Raw genomic sequence first — 11,030 nt, 5'->3', positions numbered from 1 at the left:
GCTGCAGCTCTCTGCTGTGTTTCTGACACAGCACCATCATTCAGCCMATGGATTCCACAGTTCCATGGATTTACAGGGATGGAGAAAGCACTGCAGGACTGTAGCTTCACCTCCTACAGCACAGACAAGAGGTTTCTCAGCAATTCTGGAATTAAGCCCAGACCTTCTGTCTGACCTGCTGAAACACCCAGTCCCAACATAAAAAATCAGGGATTTATCCAGTACAGAATCTAGCATAACTTTAAACCACCTCTGTAAAAAAATGGTAAAAAATCTCATTTAAAAAAAAAAATCTGCCTCTTGTTCCCATCTTGAGCTTTCAAGCCCAAGGTACTGCCACATTCTGCCCAGGGATGGGACAGGTTTTAAGCTTCTCACTCTTAGAAATATTTCATTTTTGTATTTCTTTTCGCCACAAGCACAAATCTGGAGCAGAGATCTCACCAGCACCAGATCACTTGGAGCACCAGACACAAAGAAATCACAATTCTTTCACACCTCAGGACTTGTTTGTGTACATGAATTCCAGAGCCACGTCAGWACACATTAAAAACCCTCCCACAGCAGAGCTGGCTCTCAATTCTGGTTTTACAAATCGCTGTCTGAAGTCTGAGAGAGCCGTTTCACTGATGTTCCTTAGCAGGAATCCTCTGCCACGCAGATTAAAATGCCAAAAATACACCTTGCACCGGAGTGGGTGAAGCTGGGTGACCTTCAAAGCTGACAGAACAACGAGGTTTTCCTTCTTCAAACATCACTTCCTCAGTATTTCCACAGTGGTCTCAAGCACCACAATCCTATCAAGCTATTAATATTCTCCTAAAATTTATTAAGCAACAGAATTAATTGATAATAACTCTGAAAGCCTCACACTTGGAAAAGATAATCTGTGCCTCTTAATCTCTACAGCACCCTACCGTCGAGATAATGAACAATTAAAAAAAGAATAGTTAAGATATCCGAGGTGGTGATTTACTCTTCCTTGTAATTGGATTTGGTGATAAGAGCGTTTTTGAAATGACACAACAGGCTTCTCCTGAATGGCCACATTTGGAGTCTGAAATACACATGGATCTTCTGTTTAAGGCACCTTGAAAACACTGACAGCAGCCAACAGCTAAAATTTGGAATATCCTTAAATTTATACTTAAACTTACTGGCATCACCAGACTGCCAAAGTCAACAGAGCTGATTCAATTGTTCATAAAATAAAATTGGAAATTTTTAGAAGCCAGCACCTTACAGACACTGACAGCAGCCAACAGCTGAAATTTGGAATATCATTAAATTCATGGCCATCACCAGATTCCCAAAGTCAACAGAGTTAATTGTTCCTAAAATAAAAGTGGAAATTTTTAGAAGACAGAACCTTGAAGATACTGACAGCAGCCAACAGCTAAAATTTGGAATATCCTTAAATTTATCCTTAAATGTACTGGCATCACCAGACTGCCAAAGTCAATACAGTTGACAGAATTGTTCATAAATAAAAGTGGAAATTTTTAGAAGCCAGCACCGTGAAGACACTGACAGCAGCCAACAGCTGAAATTTGGAATATCCTTAAATTAATGGCCATCACCAGATTCCCAAAGTCAACAGAGTTAATTGTTCATAAAATAAAAGTGGAAATTTTAAAAAGCCAGAACCTTGAAGACACTGACAGCAGCCAACAGCTAAAATTTGGAATATCCTTAAATTTTTCCTTAAATTTATTGGTATCACCAGATTGCCAAAGTCAACAGAGCTGATTCAATTGTTCATAAAATAAAAGTGGAAATTTTTGGAAGCCAACACCTTGAAGACACTGACAGCAGGCAACAGCTAAAATTTGGAATATCCTTAAATTTATACTTAAACTTACTGGCATCACCAGACTGCCAAAGTCAACAGAGCTGATTCAATCGTTCATAAAATAAAATTGGAAATTTTTAGAAGCCAGCACCTTACAGACACTGACAGCAGCACAAAGCTGAAATTTGGAATATCCTTAAATTCATGGCCATCACCAGATTCCCAAAGTCAACAGAGTTAATTGTTCATAAAATAAAAGTGGAAATTTTTAGAAGACAGAACCTTGAAGACACTGACAGCAGCCAATAGCTGAAATTTGGAATATCCTTAAATTTATCTGCGTCACCAGATTCCCAAAGTCAACAGCATTGACACAATTGTTCATAAAATAAAAGTGGAAATTTTTAGAAGCCAGCACCTTGAAGACACTGACAGCAGCCAAAAGCTGAAATTTGGAATATCCTTAAATTTATCAGCACCATCAGATTCAAAGCCAACAGAGTTCATTGTTCATAAAATAAAAGTGGAAATTTTTGGAAACCAGCAAGTAACCAACNTGGAAATTTTTAGAAGCCAGCACCTTGAAGACACTGACAGCAGCACAAAGCTGAAATTTGGAATATCCTTAAATTTATCGGCATCACCAGATTCCCAAAATCAGCAGAGTTGACACAATTGTCCATAAAATAAAATCGGAAATTTTTGGAAGCCAGCACCTTACAGACACTGACAGCAGCATAAAGCTGAAATTTAGAATATCCTTAAATTTATCGGCATCACCAGATTCCCAAAGTCAACAGAACTGATTCAATTGTTCATAAAATAAAAGTGGAAATTTTTGGAAGCCAACACCTTGAAGACACTGACAGCAGCACAAAGCTGAAATTTGGAATATCCTTTAATTTATCAGCATCACCAGATTCCCAAAATCAACAGAGTTGACTTAATTGTTCATAAAATACAAGTGGAAATTTCTGTTTGAGACACCTTGAAGATACTGACAGCAGCCAACAGCTGAAATTTGGAATATCTTTAAATTTATCCTTAAATTTATCCTTAAATTGATCCTTAAATTTATTGGCATCACCAGACTCCCAAAGACAACACAGTTGACTCAACTGTCCATAAAATAAAATTGGAAATTTTTAGAAGCCAGCACCTTGAAGACAGCAGCCCAAAGCTGAAATTTGGAATATCCTTAAATTTATCGGTATCACCAGATTCCCAAAATCAACAGAGTTGACTCAATTGTCCATAAGATAAAATTGGAAATTTTATTGAAATCTGGAATATCCTTAAATTCATGGCCATCACCAGATTCCCAAAGTCAACAGAGTTAATTGTTTATAAAATAAAAGTGGAAATTTTTGGAAGACAGCACCTTGAAGATACTGATAGCAGCCAACAGCTGAAATTTGGAATATCCTTAAATTTATCCTTAAGCTTGCTGGCATCACCAGACTGCCAAAGTCAACATAGTTGACACAATTGTTCATAAAATAAAAGTGGAAATTTTTAGAAGCCAGCACCTTGAAGACACTGACAGCAGCCCAAAGCTGAAATCTGGAATATCCTTAAATTTATCAGTATCACCAGATTCCCAAAATCAACAGAGTTGACTCAATTGTCCATAAAATAAAATTGGAAATTTTTAGAAGCCAGCACCTTGAAGATACTGACAGTAACACAAAGCTGAAATCTGGAATATCCTTAAATTCATGGCCACCACCAGATTCCCAAAGTCAACAGAGTTAATTGTTCATAAAATAAAAGTGGAAATTTTTGGAAGACAGCACCTTGAAGATACTGACAGCAGCCAACAGCTGAAATCTGGAATATCCTTATATTTATCCTTAAACTTGCTGGCATCACCAGATTGCCAAAGTCAACACAATTGACAGAATTGTTCATAAATAAAAGTGGAAATTTTTAGAAGCCAGCACCTTACAGACACTGACAGCAGCCAACAGCTGAAATTTGGAATATCCTTAAATTCATGGCCATCACCAGATTCCCCAAGTCAACAGAGTTAATTGCTCATAAAATAAAATTGGAAATTTTTAGAAGCCAGCACCTTACAGACACTGACAGCAGCCAACAGCTAAAATTTGGAATATCCTTAAATTTATCCTTAAATTTATCCTTAAATTTACTGGTATCACCAGATTGCCAAAGTCAACAGAGCTGATTCAATCGTTCATAAAATAAAAGCGGAAATTTTTAGAAGCCAACACCTTGAAGACACTGACAGCAGCCAAAAGCTGAAATTTGGAATATCCTTAAATTTATACTTAAACTTACTGGCATCACCAGACTGCCAAAGTCAACACACTTGACACAATTGTTCATAAATAAAAGTGGAAATTTTTGGAAGCCAGCACCTTGAAGACAACACCAACAGCACAAGGATGAAATTTTGAATATCCTTTAATTTATCAGCACCATCAGATTCAAAGCCAACAGAGTTAATTGTTTATAAAATAAAAGTGGAAATTTTTGGAAACCAGCAAGTAACCAACGCATCGAGTCATGATCAAGTGGGAATTGTTCTGCGATATTTCAGTGAGTGGTTGGTGCGAGCAAACAGCACCTTCAAAGCTCTCCCTAACAAGGCATTTAAGCCTGAATAATTGTATTTCTTGTCCTCTTTTATTTACTTGAACTATTTAAATGGAGACCTCCACGCTGCAGGGATATTTATGTGCATTAAATTCGCTGGACTTTGTGAACGATAAACAGGAGCTTTCTGCAAACAACCACRACACAAACATCTCATCTTCATTTTTTCACGCTGCACGGGGGAAGAGCGATTCCAGTTGTATCTTTGGGATGATCTGGTCCAAAGCCAAGGCAGGGTCAGCCCGTGGGTGAAACATCCCCTGGCCCACCCACTGGGAAGGGCTGTTCTGCTGCTGGTGACCCCAAAACACAAACTCTGATCAGCACTGGGGSTAGGAAAGATTTAAAGAATCCTCTCAAGACAACAGAGGATTCCAAGGCTTTATATGGCAACATAAATGAATAGCAAAACGTGGATTTTACATTACTCAATGCAAAACATCTCTCTCTGCTCCCTGGAAGGAAATGTTGCACTCAGAGCTCCGTTTGCAGCTCCTCTGGTTGGGTATTCCTAAAAAAGCCTATCCCTGCCTCCAAATTGGGCTTTGATGAAACTCAGCCCTGGATCCCAGAAGGTCGGTGTCAATAATGYCAACGTGGGCACCAAGGTTGTCCTCACTTCAGCCCCAGTAAAGTTTTTCTTCTTCTGGATGGSAATCTTGGAGCTTCCCTTTGTTTGAAGCCTCCAGGAGAGGAAAAATACCACTCATGAGATTTGGGATTAAGCTCAGTATAAATTGACAGCTTCCAACACCACCAACAGTATTTTCCCTCAAAAATCCACACGTTTTTGTTTTCAGTTTCCAGCCTTGGACCAGACTTAGTTCAGCCCAGCAGAACCCCCAATGCTGCTGCATTTTCAGAAAATAAAAATTCATGAGGCCAAATAAAAGGATCCTACAWAGACAAGGCCAATTCCTGCAGGATATCCAGCATCTAAAGTCAAGATAAATCTGACTTTGGGCTCGATTCATTTATTTTTTCTCAAGTCTGCTACCTCCAGAACCGTTAACCCATTAAGCACTGTACAGACAAAGAAAGTATTTAATTTTTAATATCAACCTATTCTGTGCYTTGTACCCTAAATGCAACACCACAGATGGCCAGAGGCAAAGGAGAATGAGAAATAATGAATGAAGCCAAAGGGCTAAACTACTGCACTGCCAGACCAACTTCAGGAGGTTCTTTATAGCCAACACAGCAAAAAAGGAGATTTAAGGGTAATTTTAAGCCATCAGGAAACTTTAGGATCCTCAGARAATATTTCTCAAATCTGGCAGCAGCAACATCTTTTTTTTTTTAATTTGGTAAAGACTATTCAATGACTATTCACCATCCACAGGGTGAAGAAATGGCTGAGTTTATCAACCAAATTTTTAAAATTTTTTTTTGCCCACAGGATTKTGAACAGGATTGTTATCTCAGAAAAAATAAACTGCAAAGACTTAAGATTATTTCATTTACCAACACCCATCATGTTTCATATTTCAAGAGCATTTTCCATACCCAGATCATCAGCTCCTTTAAAATTATTCTGAAATTGTCTTTTTTMATCTTATTCTTGAACATTATTAGAATTTACAGGTAGAAGAACAGCAAAGTTGAGACACAGACCCAGGAAACCAGATTAAATCATCCAAATGGRAAATTATTCATGATTTTGGAAAAGATTAGTATGAGATAGGATAGAAAGGAAACATCTAAGAAGGGGCTGAAAAATTCAACTGATGACTTGGAAGACAACAATTAGGGGCAGTCCTCAAGTATCATCTTTGGAGCATCTTAAAAACAAAACCAATTAATGATCCTGACAGGAAATCTGCACCCAGCGATGAATCTGCTGGGGCCAAAGGCAGAAGCCACATCMATACAGGGAACTGAACATAAAAAGTAATAGAGAATCCTAAGGGCAAGAACTAAAAGGGAATTTAATGGTGCAGAATCCAAGGTCAGCCACTTTGGGAACAACAACTTTGCAGGCTCAAAAAGATCATCGGCTGGAAAGATCAGTTTTTGTGAAGTCACTGTGACCAAAAGGTACAAAAGTAGCAAAAAGGCCAAGACTGACAGAGCTGAGGATGCTGCTATTCCCAACCAGAGAGAAAAGCATCATAAAAGGCACATCTTCTGTGCTGGGGGACAGAGTTCCTCACAAACAGCAAAGGATTCAAAACAAATGGCAATTTTACAACGTGTGTTCCARAGGAAAATCAACCAAATAAGGAAGGTCAGCTGTGCTATCCTGGATCACCAAAAAAACCCCMAAAAAAGAATAAAAATGGACTTTAGGATGTGGTAGTGACTTTTGTGGCCAAAMCCCATAAGGCTCTGTGATAGAACATTCTTTTCAGTCTGTTTAAAGTGCTCCACAGTCTGACCAAGAGCCCATAAATACATGATGCAACAACTTCACAGTTGGACTTCGGAATTTTCCTGCCTCACTTTTCCTCGTAATGACTCTGTTTATGAGTTGTGTAAAGACCTCACATCTGTTATGGGATGGCAGAGAATTTCCTCTGGCTGAGGTAGGGCTGGACTCTGCTTAGAGCTGAGCTGCAGAGAGAGTCAGTAGGAACAGGAATGCTCTGCAAACCAGGAATGGGAAAATCCCCCTGCCTCCTGAACCCATGTTAAAATATCTGAGAAAACAACCACTGAGRTGATTAATACAGCTTTTTGTTTAAATTCCTTCTGTGTCCTTTAAACAGGGCAGTCACAGGAAGAACGACAYCATGGAGGGCCAAAGCAAGTCAGGAAAGCTCAAAGAGAGAGAAACCACAGCATCAAAGTTGGATTTTCACATTGTYCTWACAKCAAGCAGCACCTAGAGATCTCAACMTGATTRGGAAGAACCTCTTTTTTCATCTTATTAATAATTATTATTAGTAAYATTATTAGAATTTACAGGTAGAAGAGCAGCAAAGTTRAGACAAAGACCAAAGAAACCAGATTAAATCATCCAAATGGGAATTTATTCATAATTTTGGAAAAGAAAGATTAATATGATTATGAGACAGGGTAGAAAGGAAACATCTAAGAAGGGGCTGAAGCACCAGGCCCTTGACTCACACAAGCTGTCCCTAAAGTGAGTGGCACCAACAGTTACATTAAATAAAGCTCTGCAAGGTGAATTATTTACACTGGAGAGGAATAAAGCTGATATTTTTGAAATTCACAGCAATTAACTCCCATGATTGAACTCAGTTTGTTATCTCGGCACTAAGCAAAGCACCACACATGGAAAAGAATAAATTCCAGCTCTCATGTACATGACCAGGTCTAAATCAGCTGTAATTCTTCAAGAAAGGCTATTCCAAGAAAAGGATACTCTCAATCAATACACAAAAATGAACAGCAAAAAAGCAAATGTTATGCTGGAGGTCAGAGAACAACAAGCCTCAGGTTCAGCTGCTTGGGCAAGCTGGAATATTCACCCTGGAAATATGGAAATCAGCTCTGCTTGGGTCCCCACTCACCTGCCCCAGGTCACTAAAAATTGAATGTAGGAACAGGAAAAGGCCAGAGAAGAGTGACAATTAATATCATTAGAGGCAAGGGAAGCCTTGGTGTCTGAMAAGAGATAAGAGAGTGACTGCTCAGTTCAGAGAGGAGATAAAAGAGCAGCACATTGATAGCARAGAATGATCCTGGGTAAATGCAATRTTCTGCCTTGTTCYTTCTCGTGATACTCAGGCCAAAGGGACCTTTGACTTTTTAAACACCTTTTAGCATATAAAATGAAATGAGGTATCATTAGTTCTCCGGAAGTACCCTGAAGRTTTAGCAGGATTTAGCAGGAATTACATATTTATGCGAATAATCAGAATGCCCAGAGCTGCAATAGSAGGATTAAAAACACAGGATAGCAGAGAAGAGCTTTGAAGATCTTGAAGCATTTCAGGAAGCAAATGGCAAAGATCCTAAAAAAATCCATTCCTTGCRTCTCAAAGGACTTCATGAAGTTGAACCTCCCCCTGGAAGCTGCTGACTAACAAACACCTTATGACAGGATTGAAAGAGCTGGGAAAAAATAAAAAGAAATCACCTGCTGGCCAGGTGTGAACCAGGCACAGGTAGGAAGAATAAATACCACCAGCATCATCATCATCACCATCACCATCAGGATGAGATCCTGCTTCTCACCTTCACGAGCAGGGGGTCAGAAAACTGAGCATCTCAATTGCTGGAAAAACACAGTAGAGGATTTGGACTAGAGAACAATTCCCATTCCTAAAATGTGGGTTTGCTGYACCAGCCAGAGCTGTTACAGGTCAGACTGACAAAGCTGCTTTTTGTAAATGTTGATTTCAGTTATTTTGACCTTGGCRGATACACGAATTTTATCTGAAGTCTGCTGCAAGGAGCTGCCCCTCCCACAGATCTTTTTATTATTTTTAAAAAAGAGAGAGAACACAAAGATACAAAAAGCACCTGAGCTCTCTAGAAAGCAAAATAACTCATGAGGTGCTGGATCCTTGAAGAAATCAGAGCCTGGCAAGGTTTTGGACAGACATCCTCACACAATATTTTACTGCCTGCATTCTGCCAAACAACTGGGATTTGCTTACAGCTGATTAGAATAGGAAGCTTGTGTATTATGCATGTCTGAGAGGGAACAGAGCTTGATCTAATGCAAAATAAGGCAGATCCTGTGTGCCAAGCAGAAAATGGCTGCTCTTGCATTTTATGAAGACACAGAGCAATGACCCTGAACCTTCACACAGACTGATGATCTTGTGTGGGAATGGTAAAGGGATCTTTGCTGGGTGCCTTTGCAAAGTGTCTTTGCCCAGATCTCCAAGTATTTCAGGAGCATAAACAGCAAAGATCCCCAAAAAAACCACCATTCTCTGCGTCTCAAAGGACTTCATGAAGTTGAACCTCCCCCTGGAAGTTGCTGACTAACAAACACCTTATGACAGGATTGAAAGAGCTGGGRAAAAAAATAAAGAAATCACCTGATGTTTCTGTGTGCATTAAGATCAAATATCTCAGAACMATCCTGACAGATTTCAGCTCATTTGCTGCTGAGAAATGTTCTGTAGTTCCTGCAGATAACCTGCTTAAAGCTGCACCATTCCTGAAGTTAGGAAGTTWATCTTAACACAAATATTCCTTGGTTGGGAATATAATAATCCAAGAATTAAAGGATTTTGACTCCTAGCTCACCCTTCCCTTGCCTTRGCTCATCTCCCAAGCTGCCAGTGGATATTTCACAGCTCAGAACAGCCAGTCACCAAAAAGTTCAAGGACACCTGAGGGTCACAGGGCCAGCAGGGAGAATTCCCAGCGGTCCTCACCTCCCAGAAAACCCAGGGAAAAGGAGCAGCCGTGGCCATCATTGCGTTGATGAGGAGCTGCTGTTCTGTTTCCAACTCTGCAGCAGCAGCCTAATGGAAGAGGCCAAAGGACATCACATCCTGCTCTGCTGGCAGCTCGGGAAGGGAGAAACGCAATGAATCCCAACCTGAAATCTCCTCCCAAGCCTTGCACAGGAAACTCAGATCCCCTATGGGGCCGGTATTAAGGTTCTGCTGGAAGACATAACTAAGAGTAATGGGCTCAAATTAACTAAGAAAATTTCCTAACTGAATTTCAGGAGCTAATAGAGCTCTCRTTCTCCCCGGGGAAGCCGTGGAAGCCCCGGCAGAGCCCGGGAGAGCTGCAGTAAAAGCACTTTCACAGTCGGAAGGGTTTCTAATAAGGCACGGCAGGGATCATCTCACTCGGGGCCAGAACTGTGCCCAGGACACCGCCCCGGGGTCAGGGCAGGATGAGGATGAGCCTCATGCAGCAGGGAAATGAGGCTGAAGCTTCCAGAAGTGCGGTGGGAATGCAGCAGTGACTGGTCTGGGCATGCTGAGGATCTTCCTCAACTTGGGTTCACTTAGAAGGGGGAGCAAAACCACAACTGGTCAAATCAGACAGAGTTTGGCAGTGAGGGCACAATAATCAGGGAATTCTGGATGGTTTGGGAAGGAAGGGACCTTAAAGATCATCTTATTTTAACCCCAACACCTTCCACCATCCCAGGATGCTCCAAGCCCTCTCCAACCTGGCCTTGGACACTGCCAGGGATCAAGGGGCAGCCACAGCTTCTCTGAGAAACCTCTGCCAGGGCCCCCCCAATCTCAAACCAAGAATTCCTTCCCGAGATCCCACCCCAAGCTCCCTTTTCCAGTTTGAAGCCATTCCCTGTGTCCTGTCCCTCCATCCCTTGTCCCCAGTCCCTCTSCAGCTCTCCTGGAGCCCCTTCAGGCACTGGCAGCAGCTCTAAGATTTCTCTGGATCCTTCCAAAGGTGAATATTCTCAGTTCTCTCAGCCTTTCCTTACAGGAGAGGTGCTCCACCCCTCCAATCCTCACGGACTACTTTAAGCATTATTCTTTGGAAAAATCAAAGGATCCCTCATCCACAATGCCAGCACAACTGTCAGTACCCCACTTTTAACAAAACCAGGAACTCACCCAGCTCAAATCAAACCAAACCTGAACCAAAGCAAACCAAACCAACCAAACCTGAACAAAACCAAGCAGATCACAAAAAACCCCATGGAATCACCACTTTTTTGTCACACTTCCCCCTCCCAGTGCTCCCATCCTTTGCCCCAGGACCGTCC

At 40.8% G+C, this 11,030-nt stretch overlaps 1 protein-coding gene across 8 annotated transcripts in view; it reads right to left on the bottom strand.

The window, feature by feature from the left end:
* The window catches only part of HMBOX1 (homeobox containing 1), a 100,077-nt gene that overhangs the window by 22,121 nt on the left and 66,926 nt on the right, over positions 1-11,030 (bottom strand). The window lies entirely within an intron of this gene.

This window comes from Malurus melanocephalus, unplaced genomic scaffold (genome assembly GCF_030028575.1).
Source record: "Malurus melanocephalus ecotype Western Australia unplaced genomic scaffold, MMel_1.1 scaffold_772, whole genome shotgun sequence".
NCBI lineage: Eukaryota > Metazoa > Chordata > Aves > Passeriformes > Maluridae > Malurus > Malurus melanocephalus.
This window is presented reverse-complemented; position numbering and strand designations above follow the sequence as displayed.